This window comes from Nycticebus coucang, chromosome 3, assembly GCF_027406575.1.
Source record: "Nycticebus coucang isolate mNycCou1 chromosome 3, mNycCou1.pri, whole genome shotgun sequence".
NCBI lineage: Eukaryota > Metazoa > Chordata > Mammalia > Primates > Lorisidae > Nycticebus > Nycticebus coucang.
The window spans coordinates 152,477,793-152,494,653 of NC_069782.1; the positions used below are offsets into that span (position 1 = coordinate 152,477,793).

General features: G+C 51.2%; 1 protein-coding gene across 3 annotated transcripts in view; it reads right to left on the bottom strand.

Annotated features, from left to right (window-relative positions):
* Positions 1–16,376, bottom strand: part of CHST15 (carbohydrate sulfotransferase 15) — a 77,744-nt gene extending 61,368 nt beyond the window's left edge. Inside the window, exon 1 of one of the 3 annotated variants that reach the window (XM_053584773.1) lies at positions 15,447–16,376. The gene's annotated coding sequence lies outside the window, so the exon portion shown is untranslated. Of the gene's footprint in view, positions 1–14,321; positions 14,471–14,677; positions 14,795–15,446 lie in introns of those variants that run through there. The other 2 variants (XM_053584775.1, XM_053584774.1) reach the window with 2 other exon arrangements.
* Between the last annotated feature and the right edge of the window lie 485 nt (positions 16,377–16,861).

Sequence of the window (16,861 nt, forward strand, 5' to 3'; positions counted from 1 at the left end):
GGGACGTGTTATCTTTCCTGTAAGTAGGGCTTATTTTCGGAGGATGTCTTATTTTCGGGGGAACAGGGTACTAAGTACTCAATAAATGTGGGTTACTACTGTCAGAGGCAAGTTCTCCAGTCCTGCCCTATTTCTGTTATACCAAACAGCTTTCCACATTCCTTATCTCTGAGGATCTCTAGGATCTGGGGAAGAAGGTTATCTGTGTGCCCAGAATGGGATGAGGCACCACAAAGCACCACAGGGACCATGGAACATGTGGAATGCTTCTTCCAGTATTTGTCAGCCTGATGAAAACTAATTTTAATTGATTGCCAGCTGGAAGGGATTCCAAAATCATCTAAAAGTTGATTGTCAATGCTAAGGTTTACGAAAGTCTACAATGCTTCTAAGGTGCTGTGGGTCCCTAGGTCTAATAAAATTAGAAGGCAACAGAATAAGGTCTGCAGCTTAGTTAATATCATTGTACCAATGTCAATCTCCTGGCTCTGACCATGTCTGAGGGTTATGTAAGATGTTATTGTTGTGGGAAGCTGGGTGAAGGGGACACAGGAACTCTATACTATTTTTGCAACTTCTTGTGAGTCTAAAATTATTTCACAATAAATAAAATACAAGGCAGCATCGAGGAGTGCCGAGATGAAGGGGACTCCGAGCAAGTGTTCAGCGTGTAGATACAGTCACAGCTTTCAGGCAGTGGGGCCTCACACGACTCAGAAAGAGAGGCTGAATGAACATCGGGAATGATTCCAAATCAAACTATTTAGGAAAAAAGTTATTTCTTACATCTCTCCATTTACTAAAAGCAGGGAAATGTGCATTTTGTCAATAATATAAAAATTAATCATAAATGACATAAAATAAGAGATGTGTATATGTTATGACTGCAACTACTCATAAATAGTTGCCGGGAAAACTTTGTAATGTGACACCCTTAAGGACGTCTAGGGAGGACCTGAGAGAGAGCTAAAGTTTATGAAAATAACTGATAGAAACAATTGAGGCCCTACTCTCTGTCAAGTTAACCAGTTGGTGCGCTGGGTTTCCATAATGGAAAACCGACATCAGCATGCCGCCAACGTGGACTGGACATGCATTGGATGGAGCCACCCAGGTGGGGACAAAGCCCACAGTGGCCTAATGGACCTGGGAGTCAGAGTGCTGGCCCATGGAGACTGCAGCTGCCCACCCACGTGATGGCAGGACCTAGGGTAGGGGTGCAGCTGGGGTTCATTATCTAGGAGGTAGAGAGAGAAATGCAATTGAGGGACAACCACCTACAGGATCTCAAGGAGCTGAGGTTCTTACTGATCATGGCAGGAAAAAATGGACATAGACCAGCAATGCTCAAGGAAGGGGCCAATGCAGTAAAGAGTTTTCTATGCCTAGTGCCTCTCCAAAGCATCCCCCTCTCTAGGAACTGGGCTACTTGAAACTGTCACCAAATTCAACTTAACAGCCCATGCTCACCTTTGGGATTTCACAGGTCTATTTCAGTCTTCTTTTTATGAGTGTGGTTTCAGCTACCCACCCCAAAACTTCCCCCCTACAGCATGTGCTTACATAAAAATAACTTCTGCTCCCAAGCCAAACCCTAAGTGAGAGGAAAAGGATGCTAGGTTTTTTCTTTGTTTCTTGCTAGCCCTGTGTTCTGAAACTCTGCAGCAGTTGCAGGCCAACAGCCTCAGACAGGTGTCCTCCACCCGAATGTGGAACAGTGAGAAGGCAAAGCTTCAAGTGACAATCTGGAAGATGTAGAACGGAAGAGAATAAACCAAGTGTGCTACAAACTAGACTCCTTCTCCCGAGCATAACAGAACCCCATCCCGTCACCTGGTTCTGCCCTGGGGGTCTTGGCAATGGGTGTTCCCTCTGTCCAAACCTCAGGCACCGGCAGCTTCTCATCATTCAGACATCAGCTGAGATGTCACCTCCTTGGCCAGGCCTTCTCTGATCACCCAGCCAGTGTCGGCTGTGAACTTGTCCATTGCCTTTCTCTCCTCGTGAGAATACAGACAGGTCCGGAGGCCCTGTCTGTGTATGTAGTTCACTGCATGGACCGCATAGGGCACACACAAGACCACCACAAAGTGCTTTTCCCTGGAGTGGGATTCTTGAGAGGGCGTGCAAAGCTGGGGTCAGAAGAGTTGGAGAAGGGGAAGGGTCAGGCTCACCATGGTCATTAATGAAGCTGAAGGATCCGCTTCGTTGATGAAACTGAAGGCCTCAGGTTCCCCAGCTATAGGGGAGTGAGCAAGGTCAGGAAACAAAACAGACACTTGGCAAGACCCTTGCTGCCTGCACCATGGGTCACAGTATTCAGTTATCCAGTGTACTCTTGCCTACACTTGCCTGCCTCCCTTTCATACATCTGTCCATCCATCCGTCCACCCATCCACCCAATCACTCTTTCCCCTGGGCAGGGCCCTCAGGACACCTTTCATAAGGCATACATCCCATGCTGAAGGGACAGGTGCCCTTCAGGGGCAGAGACAGAAAGGAGGCAACTCTTCACTGACCAGCTGTCAGAGGAGACCCCATGGCCTGGGCCACTGTGGGGATGAGGGTGGGGTCATTCCCAGAGAGAAGGAAAACATCCAAAATCCCACAGTTGCTGCAGAGTGATGGAAAATGTTTGCCAGTTACATCCAGGGAATCTGCACAGGAAACCCAAGGCAACAGAGACTGAGGACAAGGCAGGCTCACTCCCGAGATCACTGCACTGATCATTGGTCCCTCCTTTCCCTGTGGAAGAGCTGGAAAGTCTCCTCAGGAGAGTGATTTTAGTCACTGCTTAGTCCCAATAGGGCTCGTAGCTAAAGGGTGTGAGGAAAGTGGGTCCACATGTACACACATGCATGCACACACTTGCACACACACAGACATATGCGTGCACACACCTGTGCACTCGTATATGTACACACACAGATATGCAGCATCCGCTGCCAAAGATCTGGTGTGACAGAACTGCTGTAGGATGGAGGTATGTGTATCTCTTTCACAAAGCTCCATGACAGCCCCAACTGACAGCCACTGAGCTTCCTGCTGAGTTTACTTCTCATTACAGCCATAAAGGTGCGCTAGGATGTCCACGGGAACATGATACAGATCCGAGAGGATTTTAACCAAAGAACTCTCCTGAGCATAGAAAACATTCCAGCCACAAAGCACTTCTGTCTATCTCATCAGACCTCAGATGGGACCTGAAAACAAAGCGCTTGAAGGGGCAGTCTGAGGACAAAGCCAACCCCCTGGGACCGCAGCCCCAGCCTGGGCAGGCCACCAGGCCTAGAAGCTCTCCCAGCCTGGAGAAACATCTTTCTTTCAAGGCTTTAGCCCAGCATAAGTCTTTAAAAAGACAGCTTCTTAATGTATCCTGGAGTCACAATCACGGCCCCTTGTTTATGAGCTGGACCAGATCAGATAAAATTTCATTCTCTGAATTGGTTCCTAATTTAATTACTCCCCAGATAAGTGGTCAGCCTCTCACTGCTGCAGGGGAAAAAGAGCTAAAAAGATGCTGGAGCCACAAATTGCAGCTCTTGTTCAGCAGCTGGTGGTGGGGGAGATGTTCTGGGCCTCTGTCAAATCAGACAAGGGTTAGAACGGGGTACCAGGAAGGCCGGCCGCCATCTGTCCTCCTAACTGGCCTTTATTTATTGCCCCAGGCCAGTGGCTTTCACTAAGAATTTAGGGAGAACATTCATAGTAATTAGATTATGACTCCAAAAACCTGGATTCAGGTGTGGCCTATGTGTGGCCTCTCTGGGACTCAGTTTCCCCATCTGTAAAATGAAGCTGAACTAGGTCTACCTGAAGGCCTTTTCCAGCTCCAAAATTCAGACAATTGAGTTCTGCAGCCAGGATCACCAAGAGGTCAGGCCCCATCTGAGAACCACACCTTCTCTGGGGCCAGGGAAAGGGGGGTGTAAAAAAATAAACGACTCTTATTATTAAGAAAAATTGAAAACATCTCATAAAATATAACACTAGACATGGAAACATTTCCACACCAAAATACTTGTGCTCAAATGTTTGTAGAACACCCTAATGTCTGTCAGTGGCTTAAGGGAGAAATGTAACCAAGGTTTCTTCATTTACTGGAATATTGTTCAACTGTGAAAAGGAATTAAGTTCTGACCCAGGGCACAGGGTGGGTGAACCATAAAAACATTATACAAAGTGAAAGAAGCCAGTCACAAAGGGCCACATTTCATATGACTCTGTTCAAACAAAAGTCCAGAATAGAAGAATTGGGATGGACGAGACGAAGGTAGATTTGTGCGGTGGAGCTAGGAGAATGAGGAGACGGGATGATAGACAAAGGGGACATGGTTTCTTTCTGAGATAATGAAATGTTCTAAAACTGGCTGTGGTGATGGCTGCACATATGAGGACTGACAATTAAGTTCGAGAACTCACCCTGGAAAAAATGCTACATACCTTGTTGCTGAATATCACTATGGTCACCTCTGAAATACTCGCCTGGGGAAGCTGTGCACTGACACCAGTGCCTAGTCCACCCTTCAAAGCAATTTTGCAACTCTTTTTCTAGAATGACCATCAGAGCTATCATCATATTACCCTGGATGTCCTGAATGTCATCAAAATGTCTTCCTTTCAATATTTCCCTTATCTTTGGGTAAAGAAAAAAGTCAGTGGGGCCAGATCAGGTGAGTATGGAGTGTGTTCTAATGCAGTTATTTGTTGATTGGCTAAAAAAACTCCCTATTGATGGTGCTGTGTGAGCCGGTGCACTGCTGTGATCCAAGAGCCACAGCTTTCTCATGCCAAAGTTTTCAGTTAAGATTTTCCTGTTTCTTTAGTGATGTTTGCTTGGTTTTCTATGTTTCTCACAGTCAGCTGATGATTTTGATATGCAATTCAATGAATTTTTGCAATGTTTCTACCAGTTCTCATTACTGGCCACGCTGACCTCTCTTCATTGGTGAAGCTCTCTCACCCCTCAGAAAACCACTTAATCCCTTTATAGGATCTGCTATTTTCTTCATGGCAATACCCCCATAAACTTGTGCAATGATGTTCCTGATTTCACTTCCACTCTTGCCAAATTTAATAAGAAATTTAATGTTTGTTCACTGCTCTAATTCAAACTCTGACATTCTCTCAACAGCACACAAAAACATGCAATAACAATAATGAGTGCCACTCAGCAAGACACAACCACACATCAACACAAATGGGGCTGTGAGACACTGATATACCAAGGTTATAAAACCTTACTGAGTTGTTAGTACAGTGCAGCCAATGTAAACATATTATTGTAACTTCATGATCTTAATTGTCAGTCCTCATATACTAAAAACAATAAATCACACACTTCATAAAATGGATAAACTGTATGGTATGTGAATTATATCTCAATAAAGCTGTTTTAAAAATAGGTCAAATGGGGGCAGAGCCTGTGGCTCAAGGAATAGGGCACAGGCCCCATATACCAGAGGTGGCAGGTTCAAACCCAGCCCCAGCAAAAAACTGTAAAAAAAAAAAAGTAAAAAGATTGAATAGGTATAAAAAGTCTATTGTTATGATTTTTTACGTAAATCAGATGAGACTTTGTAAGATGCACATATATACTCTATTCCTCTAAACAGATCTGCAGCTTCCTATGTGATGCAGAGGTGATTTTTAGTGGGCAAGTCTCTTCTCCCTTCCATAAACCAAAAAACCTGCTGACTCAAAAGTGGGCAGGCCACTTTCTATTGATTTGTTTCTGTTTTAACTGCCAAAAGTGAATTTATTTTCTACCACTCAAATGGCAACTGAAGCTTCATCTGCTTTTTCATACATCATTTTTCTTCTCTGAGCCAAACTCTGTACAGTGCAAAGGACCCAGGGATTTTCAACTGTCAACCAGCAAGCAAATGACGGGTCTTTTCAGCCTGGAGATACTTCTAAGCAGGAGCTCACGTTTGCTGCGCGCCCACTCTCCTCCTCTGTGCGTCTTCCCCTCTTCAATTTCTCCCAGAAACTGCCAGAGAGTGGGTATAAATAGCTTTTCAAAGTTAGGAGGACACAAAATGTCAGCCTGATTCCATTCTTATTAGTCAGAGTGCCCTTTCCCCCTCATTTATTCTTGCTGATAACTTTCTTCAGCAAGTTCAGCATGTCCTAAAAGCAGCTATTTCCTCTAGCTTCCAATCTCTTGCACTTGGCCGGGTGGCCTGAGGTGGCGTGGGACAGGGCCTCTCTGGAGCACACTGTGATGGACAATGAGGGAGGGTCACACCACCATGGGTCAGGCTAAACAGAGGACCGCAGAAAGGCAATGGTGGGGCTCCAGAGTTCAACGACACACAGAATGCACAAGAAGATGGTTCTCCCCGAGGAGAGGGTCTTTACCTTTCAGATAAAGACCCCAGTGAAGGAAAGGCCCCCAAACAGAAAGATGGGATGCCATGCCCTTTGCAAGATGAGATGAGGAAGGAAAAATGTAAGGGATCCTGCTTTCCCAAAGAGTGCTTCTGGTCCTAAGGTATCAGGAGTCAGCGGGATGCTGGGGACATGTCTTCCCACACAAGGGCAGGGGCCACAGGCTGACTGGGAAGCAAGGACCAAGGAGGCCCTTCATACCAGCCCCACAGGAGCCAGAGCTGGGGGCTAGGGCCCTGAACGTCCCTGGCCAGGACCTGGCTAGCTATCTTCACACTTTCCCTTCATCCTGTGACAACAGGGAGGTTGCAGGCGATGGGGGACCAGCCTGGATGTGACCTTCCCCAGCAGGTCAGCTCATCCCCATAGCCACAGACTTCTTCATTTGAGTCTCTGGCCAGCCATTTCCATCAAGGGCTGCCCCAGGGAGTCTTGAGAACAACATTCCCAGTGCCAGGGGCAGGGGGCCCTGCCAGGTCCTGCCACCCCCAGCCTCTCTCTACTCGGAACAACAGTAAATAGAAGATTTGACAAGCCTAGGTTGTTCTTCACAGAAAAATTAAAAAGCTACACTGCCACCAAGAATCTATTGGAGGATAACATCACACAGAGGCCCTCCAAGTTCAAGTTTAAACCAGAAACAAGAATTTCCTGCTCCCTCCATCACAGAAAGGGCACAAGAACCATGTTCTCGACATCGTCCTAAAGCAACTTCACGGTCAGTTTCTGGTTACAGGTGCAGAGTGCAGCCAGCTGCAGCTAAACCCCCACCACCAGGAAACTGAGACATCCAGGCCCTAAGTGACCCCACAGGGACCTCAGCAAAACTCCTCCACTCCACCCCCTGCAAGTGTGTGTAGACAAACACAACCCCTTGGCCCAGATTTTCCAGGGCAACACTGCTTTCCTGTGATCCCGGAGACCCCTCACACGCACAAAGCAAACACAGTTTGGTACGTACATTTGTAAGACTCATCATACAAACAGGTTCACAGATCAGAGAAAATTAATACTCTGTAGACCACTAGTCTGATTTGGAGTGTGGAAATTATAGTCCCTAAAAATACATGCCAGGACATCCTTTAAGTTTTTAATACAAATATTTACATTCCAAACAAAGGAGCATGGAACTTAAAGCTCAGCAAGGCTGTAGAGACGCTGACAGCCGCCGGCTTCCCGCCTCAGCAGACGGATCATACTCCTGTAGCACCAACCAAGTTCCCATCACGTTGTCCCCCACAACTCTCGAGACACAAGAAAACTGTGGCATCACCTTTCAATAGCCCCAAAACCTGATACTGGAAAATCCAAGAAATCGCGACTCCTTTGAAAATTTACTACCAACTGTTAACTCTCCTGTGGCACACCACTAAATTTAGGGTTCCTTTTCTGTCTTCTGAGTGCCCACTCAGAAGCCCACATAAAATCTCTAGGACAAACTAGCCTGTGGAAGAATAATCTTTAATTGATGCCTTAAGTCAACAAATGGCATCACTCACAACTATGTATGGATCCAGCCAATCAAACGTGCCGTGAGCCTCCGGACCCTCCTGTAGAGAGGCCCAGGAGACCAGAGCACAGCGCAAGGTCACGCAGCAGGTTCAATGACACAGACAACACTTGGGTGGGGGGGTAGGAAGACACGTGGGGGCAAAGACTTCCTGAAGGCAGAGACACTGGAGGGGCAGGCGAGGCAGATGCAGGAGGCTTCCCCATTCCAGTGGCTGGGGACCCAAGCATAGCCCAGTCCAGCCCCAGCTGGCCAGGAGCCTCGCCCTGAAGACAAAGCCCAGTCTGGTTGAAGCACAGGACATGTGGGGGGACCAGGGCAGAGGCATCAGAGCTCTCCCGGGCCAGACTAGGAGTCAGCCGCTACCTCAGTTCCCTTTGAATTGTGTTCAAGGTAGAAAGGAACCTTGAAGTCCGTTCAAGTCATTATGTCAATTTGGCTAATCACTCCCATGCTCTGCCGAGAACTAAGAAGGAAGCATTCTTCTTGAATTAAAGCCAGATTATTTCCTATAGCAGAAAATGCCACCTAGTTGACCCAACCTTACCAACCTTGCCAACTGCACACCCAACAGCTGCCTTTTGCCAACCCCAGCAGGCTCAGCACTTCAAATTCCCCAACAGGGGGCGGCTCTACTTGTCTGTTCCAGCGTCTCCCACCGTGTGGAGGGAGCTCCACCTGTGTAACTCTCCTGGTGTCTTCACCTGGTGGTGTCCGTACCACACCAGGAGTGTGGACATACGTATTCTGGCCCTGTCTCTGCTGGCTGCCACCCCAGGCAACTGGGGGCATGACAGCCAAGTCCACCAAACCGCCCAGTTCCCCATTCACATTCTCCGACGTCAGCTGCAGGCAGGACTGCACAGCACATTTGGTCTCCACCTGTCGTCCTCCTGGCCAATCTCGCTGTAGGTTTAGAACTTGGCCCGAAAGGAGAGCTTCCATCTGAGGAGCTCCTTGAGCTCTAAATTACACTGTTTCTAATACTGAAGCCACCAGATGAGGTAGAGATTGTTAACCCCACATAACAGATGAGGAAACCCAGATACAAGATTAAGCCACTTGTCCAGGGCCACAGTAATAGAACAAAGCACAGCAGGAACTTGAACCCAATGACCTCCAAGAACCTAAGGGACCTGACACCTGGGTTACAAGAACATCCGCCACATGGGTGCCAAATATTTGGCTGACTGGCAATGTGAAGGCCCTGGTGAACTTTACTTCTCCCAAACAAAGTGAGAAACAGGTTATGAATGGGTAGACAAGCCTCTCAGACCCCTTTCAACCAGGGGTGAGCTGATGACACAGTTCACACTTCCAATGACCTCTCAGACTCTGCAATGTATGTTGTGACCTCCTGGCAAAGGTGCTAGGGGCCCAGACACTTGGGGCAGCTGCCTATAAGGACCCAGAGAGGCAGGATATAGTCTACCCCAAGATCCAGGGCCCCCTGGGAGGGGTAGAATCACCACCTGTCTTGGCACATCCTCCAAGTCAGCGGCCACACCACCGTCTTTTGACCACAGGGAGCAAAATGGTCACCAGGAGCCTATTCCATTTCAAGAGAAAATGTTAAGCCAAACATAATTGTGCCTGGCCTAATTATTTGCCCATGTTGGGGTATTTTCCAGGCACCTGGGTGCCTGGGCTGTCTCCTTCAATATTTTCACCACAAATACAACTCTGGAAAGTGTCCAAGTTTCCATTATAATGATACCCTGTGCTTTTGAGGATCTGCCAGGCTTGCTTTCTTCAGAGGCCTAATAGCCTGGACCAGGATGAGTTCTAGAAATGTAAAATAGGTGTCAAGGAAAGCCTGCCCCAGCCAGGAACCCCACCCCCCCACACACACACATGACCCTAGGACTCTTTCAAGCTTACAGGGAGGCTCAAGAAGTGACATTTGAAAGCAAGCCACACCAGCACACTTCCACCCACAGCTGCCAACCTCTACTCTCTGCTTAAGTGCATGACACAGGAGTATGGCCAAACTGCCCCACAGCCACCCACAAGGTCAGCTCAAGGGTCTTGGAAGCTAGCTGTTCACCCACTGTCTTCCTTGCACAGATGAGAAGACAGCCCACAGAGGTGAAGCGAGCTGCCTACAGAAGCCCAGCTGGAATCTAAGGCTGCCAGGGCTCCTGGCCTTATGTCCTTTGAGGTAGAACATGCTGGAATAGAATATGGAGGCCTCCCGGGTCTGAGCACTATAGCTAAAGAATAACACAAGAGCCAGTCATTATTGAGCAATTACTGCATGCCAGGCACTGTTCCAAGCACCTGGCAGGTATTAACTCTTTCATAGGACACCAGCTCTCGGGCCGGGGGTGAAGTCTCCTACAACATTCCAACCCCAAAGCTCCTGCTTCACTTTCCCAAGGCCCCGAAGGCGCCTGTCAGCAGCATTATGTAATTCTGACTTGCACAAGTTCTGCCTCGCCCACTGATCTGTGCGCTACGCTCATCTGAGTGCTGACTCTCTGCCCCCATGCACCTGGCTGGGGCTGCACCTGGGGGAGGGGGACGCAGAAATTGCAGAGAGCTGCTGCGGATAGTATTCTACCCTCCACATCCCTTTCGAAAGCAGTGAAGAGGAGAAGCTGTTTCCCACTTGCCACCTTCCCCCCTCTCCCCCCCCCCCCCCCGCTGAACCACTTGCTGATTCACGCCTGTCTTCTGCTGCTGGAGCCACAATTGCGATTCTCCCCTCACCCCCTCACTTCACTCCTGCCACCACTGTCATTGCCTGATGCTTCCTCCTGCACATCCGGATGGGAAGAGCTTGGGGTGTGTCATCTCTAACAGCCTCCGAACCCTTAAGGGACACGAGGAAATACGCCTGTGTGACCTGCCTGGCACAAGGCCAGCTGCGAGCCTGTAGGGACATGACACATGACAGCTGTCATAATCGACTGTGTCCTTCCCCAGCTCCCATGCTTCAAATTAAAAATTCTACATTGGCCCAAATCAACATAAAACCTTTAATTTTCTTCCTGGACACGACTAACTAGATAATTAACTAGACACACTAACTAGATAACTGCTCCCTTTGTGCCTCAGCTCATGCTGTGGAGACACGGGTCTCTGCCAAATTACTTTGTCCCAGTGCTGTTTTCGAAAGGAGAAGCCATCGCAGTAAAGAAATCAGATCCTAATGGCAGAAGCCAATAAAGAACAACATTGTGCAAGAGGAAACGTGCAGCCTCCCAATCCCTAGCCAGCTAAGTGCAAGCACGGTCCCTTTATTCATGGCAGGAACAAAGTTACCCTTTGAAGTAACTTAATCATACCTGAGCACCCCACTCTGCAGACCAGAGGGGAGGGGGGGTTGCATTATTCTCACCGGTGGCTGTCACTTCTAAATCACATGCTGCTAGAGAGAGGTCCGCTGACTGATTGCTCCAATCAATGACACTCCCAAGTCAGTTACCACTTTTAAAAATAGTTCCTGCTTTTAGAATTTAAGACAATTCCTCTGCCATCCAAATGGGCTCCAAATGATATCTTTGTGGTCCTGGGCCTGCTGATGCCCCCAGGGGAGAGGAACAGGGCCCAGACCAGGCCTGGATATGTCAACAGGAAAAGTGCCAGCTGACAAGTGCAGGGAGTAGCTCATCTGCGACTATCTAAAAGGCTCCAGCCCAGTGTGGTGGAGGTAAAGTTCACCAGCTGGTCCACAAGCTGGACATCAGAGACCTACTGACTTTCCACTTACCAGCCGTGGGATCTTGAGCAAGTTGCTCCATTATTCTGAACCTCAAGATCCACACTTGGAAAAGAAGGTTCCTCACCCCTCCAGCCCACCCTTCCCCAGTGCCTTGCTTTGCCTCACTGTCCCCCACCACTTAGGGAGCTTACAGACCATTTGTCTGATACAGGTGAATCTGTCTGTCCTCCTCCCATGAGGACTGTGACCCTGTCTGTCCTATCCCCAACTTCCATCCCAGAGGCTCAACTAGAGAATCTTTTAGGGGAATGGAATTATATGAAAAGCTTTATGCAGAGTCCGACTCTCCACCTGATAGGACTTTATTAAATAGCACTGAATGTACCATGACACACAGCACATGAGGGGTGTCAACAGACCTCAGCTCCAGCCCTGGCCCCTGGCTGCAGGCATAACAGATACCCAGCAATTCTCAGTCCCTTGGCCCACAGGGCATGTGACTCCTGCACTCTATTATGTGTCATGGCTCTTTAATGATGGGGACACCCTTCCCAATATGTAAAAACAGGGGGCCAGATGTCAAGCTTCAGACCCCCTAGAAGGGCATTCACCCCAAACCCTCCATTGTACTTCTAGAATTTGAGTCCACAATTAAATATCCAGGCTTGAAAATTCTCTCTCGAAAACTCAGGAAACCTGTCAACTCTGATTTTCCCCACAACTGTCAAGAGCTGAGGGAGGCTGCCTGCTCCCTGCAGGTGGGCATTCACTCACCTGTTCAGAACAGCCTCAGGGTTGCCCTCTCCTCCCAACTCTGGCCGCCAACAGGGCAAGATCCACTGGAAATCTAAAGGGCTTGGACCAGCACTAATCTACAGCTCCCCAGTGCAAGTCAGAAGGCCTGAGGCACCTGGGCCCCAGCTAGTTAACTTCGCTGGAGATTCTCTGCTTTCTCAAGGCACTGAATAAGCAAAGTCTGCTTCCCAACCTCTCCCCAACCTTTCCTGCAAACATTACTTCTTCCCGACACAGGGATTAATTGTCTCTCTCCCTGGCATGTGAAAAACCAGAGGCCTCTCCTGATGTCTCACCTTTCCTGGCTAGGGGCAGCAGCAACACGGGATGAGAACAGTGTAGAAGGAAGCAGCAGCCCTCACAACAGCCACAGTGACAGTACCGGGTCCCTGGCCAGGACAGTGGTTCAGACATGGCAAGTTCAAATCATCTAAGAAATGATTTGAGGTCACAGTACATGTGACCTACTATTAGCAGACCTGCCTCTCCCCACCCAACATGCAAAATGGTGCATCAGTTTACCCTGTATACTTCACCCACAGCCAGCTCCGCTGCAGTCACACAATGCCAGAGACAGGAAGGACATAAAGCCATCACTGGACTTCCACATAAGGCCCCTGAGATGGCTCTCCTGGGGAGGCGAGCACTGGAGAGAAGCCCAGACCTCCATCTCCACCACCCCAGGTGCTGCTGGGGAGACCACCACAAGCCACTTCACCTCCACACTCAGTGTGCCCATCCAGGAGGTGGCGAGAAATAGTCTTCCTACCAGTTTTTCAGGAGTTCTGGGAAGAAAAACGTGTTTAGTAAAAACTACCTAATAGAAGACATTTTTATTCTTGTGCTATTTTGAAGAAAATCATAAAAGTGATCTGTATATCTTCATGAATCAAAGATATCCCAAGTTGAACAGACAGTTTGTAAAACTGACAAGTGCCAAGCTCTGAGAGGGGGCTCCTAATTTTGCAGCGGTTGGAGACAGGCCAGTAGGAAAGCCCGGATGTGGAGGGGCATGAGAAGGTCGTGAGAAACTTCGGGCAAATCTCTAGGTCTCAGTTTCCTCCTGCGACCCTCAGGGGCTGTAGATGCCCTCCAGCGGTCTCCGTGCTCCAGCCCTTGGTGGCTACCCTAACCCCCACCCACCCCCCAAGTATCCTGCATCACTCAGGAACTGCAGCTGACAAGGCCAGGGCACTGCTGGGGAGAACCAAAGCCGGACCTGTCGCTCAACATCACGGAACGGCCTGTGCCCGCCACATCCTCCCTTCTCGGGGCTTCCTGGCGCAGCACCTAAGCCCGAAAACTGGGTACCATCGATTCAACCAACACGGTGAAGGAGCCCAGCTGTCACAGTAGCTCCACGCCTGCTGGGAGACCCGAGAATCTAGGGGGGAGCCGGGAAGCCGGCCCCAGCCCTGAGCCTGGTCGCCTCCTCCGAGAATCTCCCTACACCAGCAGCCTGAAACCGAGCCCCAGCCTTCCGTGTCTACACACACCCCCACAACAGCCCGCCCGCCTACTCGGGCGCAGGGCGGGTGGGCAACGTGGGCACCCAGATCGGGACGGGGCGCTCAACCTGCGGTGTCCAGGACCTAGGCGGCTCCGGATCATAAACACGCACACACGCGCGCGCACGCCGGCCAATCGCTTCGCCTGGAGGAGTCCAGAAGGCACTTCCACCGTCTTCATTCATTCCTGCAAAGACAAGGCTCCCTTCTCCCGCTGGCGCCTCCATCCCGCGATCCCGGGGGGTGGGGGGGTGCACAGGGGCCAACTGCGCCACAACCCCCAACTCAGCCACCCACAGCCACCGTGCCGTCTCCACAAGCACACACAAACCAACAGACTCCCACTCCATCACGATTGCCAGCGTCGCCCCCGCGCCAGGGCCGCTGCCACACGGCTCCCCACAGCTTCTCCACCCAGAGCCCTGGCTCCCCATCGCGCGGCTCAGACCTGCCTCGCTCGGCCCACCGCGCTCAGGCCGGCGGGGGACGCCGCTGCAGCCTCCGCAAAGCGCCGGCAACTCCCGAGTCACGCCGCCTCCCGAGACACTGCGGGGCGCCGAGAAGGGACGGGGGGCGGGAGCGGAGAGGAGGGGGCGGGAAGCAAAAGTTCAGACCACTCGGGGCTCAACCGCGCCCCCATCTCATCCCAGGCCCGCCCCTGCCTCAGCTGGGTCCCGCGGGCGTCTGCGCCTGACAGCCCCTCCTTCCGTCCTTCCCTCCTAGAGGAGCCGCAGAAATAAGAGTCGGGCTTTTGGAAGCAGTTCCGAGCCAGAGCCCAGACCGATAGTGGCCGTGCCCACCTACCTGCCCCGGGCGGCGCACGGAAACTTCCCCGAAGTGCGGCGGTGCGGGGGAGGGGAGGCAGGGGAAACGGAGCGCACCGCTGGCGGGAATTCGCGTCTCCCTCCACCACCCCGCGCGCTCCTGCCGTGACAGCGCGGGTCTGGTGGCAGTCTGGCCGTTCTCTGCCTGAGGCTTCCAGTGAGGAGCGGCGCTGGGGCCCCCGGAGTCCGACTCCTGGGGTCGTTCTCCGGGACAGGCGGCCAGTGAGTGCCCCGCGACGTGCACCCTCCCCCACCCCTGCCTTTCTCCAGGCTGTCCACAGCGCCACCACGCCACCGTCTGTCCCTAGTTCCCGAGCTCCGGCCGCATTCTCTCGGGCTAGGGAGGGGGCGTGCGAGCCTCGGCGCCGCCGCCGGGCAGCCCTTCCGCCGAGTCCCCAAGCGCGCAGGGCGCTGGGAGAGCAGTCAGGACCCACGGCGAAGGACTGCCTTCCGCTGGGGGTCTCAGAAGCCTCGGAGAGGCAGGTTCGAGGAACGCGGGGCCCAAACCTGCCTCGGCACTGCACGCTCGCAAGTTCATTGTCTGCCTGGGCCGCGGCCGCCACCGCACCGGGAGCGCAGCGGGGAAAGAGACTGCGCGCAGCCTCCGCCGCCCAGACTCCCAACGCCCAGCCCGGGCCGCCGCCGGCGCTGCCCCGCCGGAGCCCGCAGAGGGGCCCGGCAGCCGGGAGCCAGACCTCCGCCCGCAGCTGCTCGCCGCCCCCACCCGGTGCCCCACACCCAACTTGTACCTGAGAAGCCCGAGTCCGGCCCGGGAGCCTCTGCGGCTCCAGCTCCGCGGGAGCGCGCCCAGCCCCGCGCCTCGGGCCCCGCATCCGGGGCGCGACAACCTGACTCCTGGAGCGCAGGGAGGAAAAGTTTGGGAGTGACGTGCAGATGGCGAATGAAACATCCGAAGAGAGCCCTCCCCCCGCCCCGTGTTGCGCTGACACACATCAGCTCGAGTCTGGAATGTGAGATCTAGGCTTGTGCGCCCAGCGGTGGGTTTGGTGCCCGCCCCCTCCAAGTAAACACGGTTTGCGTGATGCGGTGATTCTAAATAAGAAGTAAGCCGAAGCCTCTGAAGTCTGGCAGCGACGCCTAACTAGAGATATTCTTGAGGAACTTGGTGGTCTGGAGGCAGCCCATCCATTCACATTCAAGGCTGCCTTGCTGGTGGGTCCAGCGCCCTCTGTTGTATTTTTGCATCTGGCGGAGGTTGACCGGCAGACGTGTTTGCTTCTGCGGAGAGAGACGGGTCAGCGGGACCCCAAGCGCCAGCGCCTGCCGCAGTGGCCCGGAGGCGGCTGCTCCAGCAAACTCCTGCGCAGCCCAGGGCAAGGAAGGAGCACCAGTGGCCGACTCCCTCTACTCTGGGCTGAACGAGCCATCAGCTAAAGACAAGACACTTGGAATTCTGAAAGGCTCGCTCAGGAGGCTTTTGGAATACCAAGCCTAGCCTCTCAAGAAACTGAGGTCCAAGGGGCAAAAGAATCCTCAGTCTTTTTCCTGCCATATTCCCAAGACCAGAGTCCTGCACCCTCTTCTTAAAAGCAACCAAAAGTGAAGCTGAAAGGGCTTGTAAACTGTAGAGTATCAGCATCCCTATGTGAAGGGTAACTCCTGACAGTGCTTGCTTCCCTTTTCTTTTACTGCTTAAAGCGTCTTCTCACCCTCCAGAAGCCACAACTCACCCTGAGGTTGCAAACTTCTGCTCAGCATCCATGGCAACTAACGCAGAGGTCACAATCTGAGGATTATAACTGCACATGGGGAACTGAGATGAGAGAGGGTTCTTTAAAACCCTGTCTTGTTTTCCTGCAAATAATGCCTCTTACATAAAATCGGCAAAGAAAGATTAATGCAACCAGAGACCAGCCTCAGAATCTCAGACGACATTGGGTTTTTTTTCCCCCATATAGACTCCACTTGGTGATTTTTATTCTTTATTATTTTTTTAAACAAAAACCTTTTTCTGAAAATACAATGAGCTGCTTTCTTCAGGGTTCACAACTCCCAGTAGATGATGATGCCATTTTTCAAGGTCTTACACACGTTGTGGCTTTGGGCCTTATTTATTAGCTCCCAAGAAAAGCCTGCCTTTCAGTGAGGTTTATAAAGTGGAGTAATTGCAGCAAGAGACACAGTGCAGGTTGCTGTTAAAGAG